Genomic DNA, 5,643 nt, shown 5'->3' with positions numbered 1-5,643 from the left:
AGCTACCTTCTGGGCGAGGAACTCTTGCTGCTTATGGAGTACATGGATGGAGGCGTCCTGAGTGATGTCATCAGCCAGACCTGCCTGTCTGAAGATGAGATGGCAGCCATCAGTCGGGAGGTCAGCAATCCCATCTGTGTTTCCAAGGGATTGGGCAGCATTGTCAGGGAAACAGGGGCTCAGAGCAGGAGTGATTTCCTGGGCCAGGCTTCTGTTTCTGTGTTGCTGGGTAAAAGCATCTCAAGTGAAAGGCCTGCCAGTGCCCCTGCACTCCCTGTACTCAGTGCCAGTACACTTATCTCCTGCTGTTGAATTCTTGCTCTGCCTCTTGTATTTGTATTTGCTGTTCTCCACCTTGCCTCTCTAAATGTTTGCCTGGAGTCTGTCTTCACTGCATTCCTTGCCTGTAAAAGCAAAGGTGCTGGTGGCAGGATTTGAAATGATCAGCAAAGAAAAAAGAGAGAGACCCATTTCTCTCAGTCCTCAGCTAAAAAGGATAGGAGTACAGCCAAAATGCTCTTTGCTTCTGAGCGCATGCACTGCAGCAGGAGTCATCCTGGCTGGTTGGCAGGGGACAGGCTACAACAGCAGGTGCTGTTCCTCTTTCAAAAGTTGACACGCCTTTCCTCAGAAAGTTCCTGCTCTGCAGGTGTTGGAGCAGCAAGCTCTTCCTCTCAGTGCCCATTACTGTTCTGCCATTACTCCCCATTCCCCCAGAGAGGGAATCTTTTAGATTCTTTGTTTCTTTCTTGTGTGATGAAATCACATCACTCATTTTTGCCCACCACTTTCTGTTTTCTCTCTCAGTGCCTGCAAGGACTGGATTTTCTTCATTCAAACGATGTGATCCATCGAGATGTGAAGAGCAGCAACATCCTTCTCAGAACTGACGGTTCTGTCAAGCTAGGTCAGTATATTCTTGGTCAGGTGCAGCGTTCCAGGGATGTGGGTGTGGGGCTGCTTGGAGTGACTGGCAGCTCCCCAAAAATGGTGCTGGTGGCAGTGCAGGAACCCCTGCTGTGAGCTGAAGGCACAGTTGCAATGTGCACAGAGGTATAAGGAACCACAAGCAGTCAAGAGTGGCATTGCTCTGTGTGTCCCTTCCAGAGGGAGGGAGTTACAAGTCTAAAGTTTCCAAAGAGAAAAAGCCACTGCTGGAGGCAGTTAAAAAAATGGGGGGACTTTTTAAGTCACCAATGCCAGGAGATCCAACAGCACATTTTCAAACTTCTACTGGCAAATTCTTTTGCTTGCTTTCCTAATTGCACAGAATTCAAATAAAACCAGTATTTTGCTTTCTCCTCGGCTGATTTTGGCCTCTCTACTCAGCTCACTCCTGAGCAGAGCAGACGGTGCTCGCTAACCAGGACTCCTTGGTGGATGGCGCCTGAAGTGGTGACAGGTCAACCATATGGCCCCAAAGTGGACATATGGTCTTTTGGAATTGTGGGGATTGAAATGATAGAACAAGAACCTCCTTACTTGAGCAAAAGTTCTGGCATGGTAAGGAGCAAATACTCACTGATCCCACTGTCTTTCTCACCTGTCCCCTCTCCTGCGTGCTGTTGGACAAAATCCCATTGCCATCTGCTGGAACTACTTCCACCAAGGTCCCCTCCTACAAATGTCCCTGCAACACATCGGCATCTGCTCTAGTTTTGATTGCATCGGTGGGTAACTCAAGCCTTATCACATGCAAACAAACTCCATTCTTAGGCAACACCTTCCTTTGGGTTATAAGGGGTTCCAGTTCTTTTGTCTGTGGAGATGGCCCCAGTTACAGGAAACAAGCATCTTAGAACTTCTGTTATCTTTCCATAAATGAAGGAATGAAACCCAAACCCAACAAAGTTTCTAAAACTGTGGTCTTTAGAGAGGAACCTAACCCACTGTGCAGTTGCTTCTCACTGGGAAACATGCCTGAAACCTGGGCATGAGAGTGTAAAGGCCATAGAGTCTCTTCTGCTTCTTGTGCAGTGCTGCTGCATTGCATTTAGTGACCGTGTTTCTCTCCTAGCCCAAGGAACATTCTCTGTGTCACCAAGCTGAAGCCTGGTGATTTGGAGAGCCTGCCAAAACCTCCTGTTTGTTTCCTGACAATTTCTGGGATGGGTCTACCACTAATGTATTGACTTGAGTAGCCAAATGAGCAGAGGTTGACCATAGGGATGGCACCTCTCCTTCTGACCATGAAAATTTCTCTTTTGAAAAATGGGAAGCTGAAATTTTCAGACTGCTGAGAGACAGAGCTGCAGGTGTCTTCTATGTGTCCAAGCAGGCATTTTCATCCCAATACATTTGTGCAGGCATCTTAATGTGTCTGTGTTGAAGATGAGATTGTAAATGTTTGTTTCCTTACCTGGGGATTAACTGATGGATTTCCTTTCTTTCCTTCCAATTCCCATTGTTTTCAAGAACAGCACAAAAAGCTTGATGAGTTTTGTTCTATGGCAGCTGTGCTTAAAGGACCAACAAGCACTGCAGAGATGCCTTTCCTGTACTAATCCTTGAAATTTGTATAGCAAAGTCCCTCTTCCAAAAAGCCTCTCAAGCTGGTGTGAATCCTCAGAGAAGCAAATGTGCTTGTGGTGATGTAGTTCCCACTAACTAGGTCAGTCAATGAAATCAGCTGCCGAGGCAAGATTTGTGGGATGGTGGAAAAGCTGTGGCTGCATTGGGGTTTGGGGTTTTTGTTGGTAAAGTCATCTCTGGGTTCTGCCAGGGCAGAAACTACCACTGCAGAGCAGAGGTTAAACAAAGGGATCTGGGAGAGCACTTAGAGATGTGAAAGCAGTGGGTGGAGCCTCGTGGTTTTTTTTTATCCAGGCTCAACACCTGATAGCCACAATGGGGACCCCAAAGCTGCAGCAGCCCAAGCTCCTCTCAGCTTTGCTGTGTGACTTCCTGAGCTGCTGCCTGCAGAGAGATGAGGAGCGGCGCTGGTCTGCCAAGGAGCTTCTGCAGGTAAAATGTGAAGGGGCTGCAGGTGAAACAGGGTCTGAGGGATGGGCTCCTCCTCCACTCAAGTCCAAGGCATCAGATGAGCCCCCTTCCTCCTCACCTCCACTCTTGCTGCTCTTCAAATGAAAACGGTGAGGAATCCTAGACTGGGCTGGGCTGGCAGGGCCCTGTAAAGGTCCTCTGGTGCAAGTGTCCTGCAATGAGAAGGGACATCTTTAAAGCGATCAGGTTGCTCAGAGCCCTTTGCCACCAGAGCCAGAATGGTTGCAGGGATGGGGCACCTACAAGCTCTTGGGGCAAGCTCTGCCAGGGTGGCACCATGCTCCGAGTAAAGAAGTTCTTCCTTAGACCTACTCTGATTAGATGCCCTTTGTGTTTAAAAATATTTGTCCATATCCTATTGTAACTGGCCCTGTTAAAAAAGATGTCTTCCACTTTCTTCAAAGCCACTCTGAAGTCTTGGAAATTGGCAATAAAGTCTCCCTGGGGCCTGTTCTTCACAAAACTGAATAACTCCACCTCTCTCCGCATTTCCTGAGAGGAGAGGTGCTCTGTCCTCTGAGTGTTTCTGTTGCCCTCTTTTGTGATTTGGTGGGGTGTTCAGTTTTATCTAATGGCAAAAGAATTGAAGTAGAGCAATGCAGGGTACAGAGACATGAAATGGTGGTGGAGGAACCCAAGGAAGCCAGTCCCAGCTGAGCAGTCAGAGATTTGGCTGTGGGCAGGAGGGGCTGTGGGGGGCTCACTGTGAGCCTCTAAGGGGCCCTGGTTTGTGCCCCCCAGCCCACCCTTAGAGGTTTCTGCCATGCAAACAGGGACAGCTGGGAGGGACTTGTCCCAGCCCCATCTGCTGCCTGGCACGCTCAAGCAGATGGGAACTGTGCCAGGGTTACTGCCAGGTTGTGTGGCAGAGAGGAACTGCAGGACCCAGTGCCACTGGGCTGGCCCTGCTGGGAAGGAAGGTGCCATCCAGCACACGAGGACATGGGCATGGAAAGGTAGACACTGCTTTCTGTCCCTGTGGGAATTAGCACAGTGCCTGTCTTTGAAAGGCAGGGACCTTTGTGAGCCATTGGAGTTTCCTGAAAGGAAGAAAACCCAGGGACAGAAAGCACCATTTCTAGAGCACTGGCAGGGCAAAAATCCCAGCGTGATGAAGACATCACAATAAACAGATAAGTGGGATTCTGGGCCACATTTGCCCGTGATGGCAAGGTCTTGCTCATTGGGGATGACTGGGGAGCAGATGGTCCCATTGCTCCTCTTTCTGGGTCTTGCTAGGAGCTTGATGTATCCTGATTGAGTCTCTGAAGCACTGAACTTGGAAAGTAATGGTTCACTGTTCTTTATTGTATTTTTTTTTTCCAGTGGACAGCATCCATTTGTAACTTCAGCCAAGCCAGCATTCATCCTGGCACAACTCATCAATTCAGTGAAGAAGAAGAATAGCCCTAACCCTAAACCCTAACCCTAAACCCTAACCCTAACCTTAAATGCTTACCCAAACCCAAACCCTAACCCTATCCTTATCCCTGATCCTTACCCTATCCCTATCCCTTACCCTAACCCCAACCCTAAGCCTAAGCCTAAGCCAAATCCTAACCCTAACCCTAGGAGATGAGAACCTAACAATCAAGATGTTAGCTCTGTTACCAATTTAGAGTAGGATTGTAGAGTAGGGTTGTTGAAGAGATTTGTAGCATAGGATTGTAGATTAGGGTTGTAATTAATTAAAGTTTCTGAAACATCAACTCATGTGGAAGATTCTTCTCCTTCTGACCCCTTCAGAAAATTCAACATTTCCTTCTGAATTACCAGTTGTTTTTTATTGGTGCTAAGTCACACATATGGCTTCTTTTGTATGGTTTCATAAGTGAGGAGGGCTCTTCTTCATTCATCCTCTCCAGACCACACTGCCTTTGGAATATGACCCACTGGCTGGTTATGGCACAGCTGTGGTATTTCTAGTTGAGGCAGAAAGGTCAATGGCATTTGAAGGCAAAACCAAAGGAAGAATGAGGCAGCCCAAACATCTTGTGCAGATGCAGGCCTTCAGCTGTGACTGGAGAGCATTGGGGTTCCTGCCACTTGGATTTGTATCCCTAAATGCAATAATCTCTTTGGCTGGAGGAGAGCCTTGCTCAAGTGAGAAAGCAGAAAGGTCAGAGAGGGTGCTTGGGAAGGTCTCCTGTGGTGCAGAGCTGTCAGCGCCTGTGAGGTGAGAGCAGGCCCGGCCTTGCCCGGGCTGGAGCCCCAGCAGAGCCCTGGCAGAGGCCGGAGCAGCCTGAGCCCCGGCAGAGGCAGGCTGGAAGGAGGCCCTTGGAGCTGCAAGAGGCAGCAGCCGGGCCCTGGGTGCCTCTTGCTGGGAGCGGGCGAATCCTCCGCTCTCAGAGCCCAGGTGGCAGCTGGCTGCTGCCGAGGGGAAGCGCAGCCGTGCTGGGCACAGCCCGGCCTGGAGGCATTGGCCATTTGGAGTGTGCCCAGGAGCAGAGAAAGGCCAAGGCCAGCTGAGGGCCGCTGGGCTGGCTGAGGATTCCTCCTCTTCTGCCGTCTGCCCTGCAACTCCTGGCAAAGGCCAGCAGTGTGTGCAGCACTCTGGGCACCGGGGCAGGGAGCCGGGCTGCTCGGCAGGCTGGAGCACAGGGCAGCTCCTTCAGGCCCGGCATTCATGCCAGGGGAAGC

The 5,643-nt window shown here is 49.9% G+C and overlaps 1 long non-coding RNA gene across 1 annotated transcript; it reads left to right on the top strand.

The window, feature by feature from the left end:
- LOC131569886 (uncharacterized) lies at nucleotides 1–4,614 on the top strand. Its single transcript, XR_009275816.1, has 4 exons — nucleotides 1–120; nucleotides 808–907; nucleotides 2,827–2,964; nucleotides 4,330–4,614. It is a non-coding gene; the product is annotated as an uncharacterized LOC131569886 (long non-coding RNA).
- Nucleotides 4,615–5,643: the final 1,029 nt, after the last annotated feature.

This window comes from Ammospiza caudacuta, chromosome 31 (genome assembly GCF_027887145.1).
Source record: "Ammospiza caudacuta isolate bAmmCau1 chromosome 31, bAmmCau1.pri, whole genome shotgun sequence".
NCBI classification, from domain to species: Eukaryota; Metazoa; Chordata; class Aves; order Passeriformes; family Passerellidae; genus Ammospiza; species Ammospiza caudacuta.
Note: the sequence above shows the minus strand (reverse complement) of the source record. Positions and strands in the feature narration are given on the sequence as shown.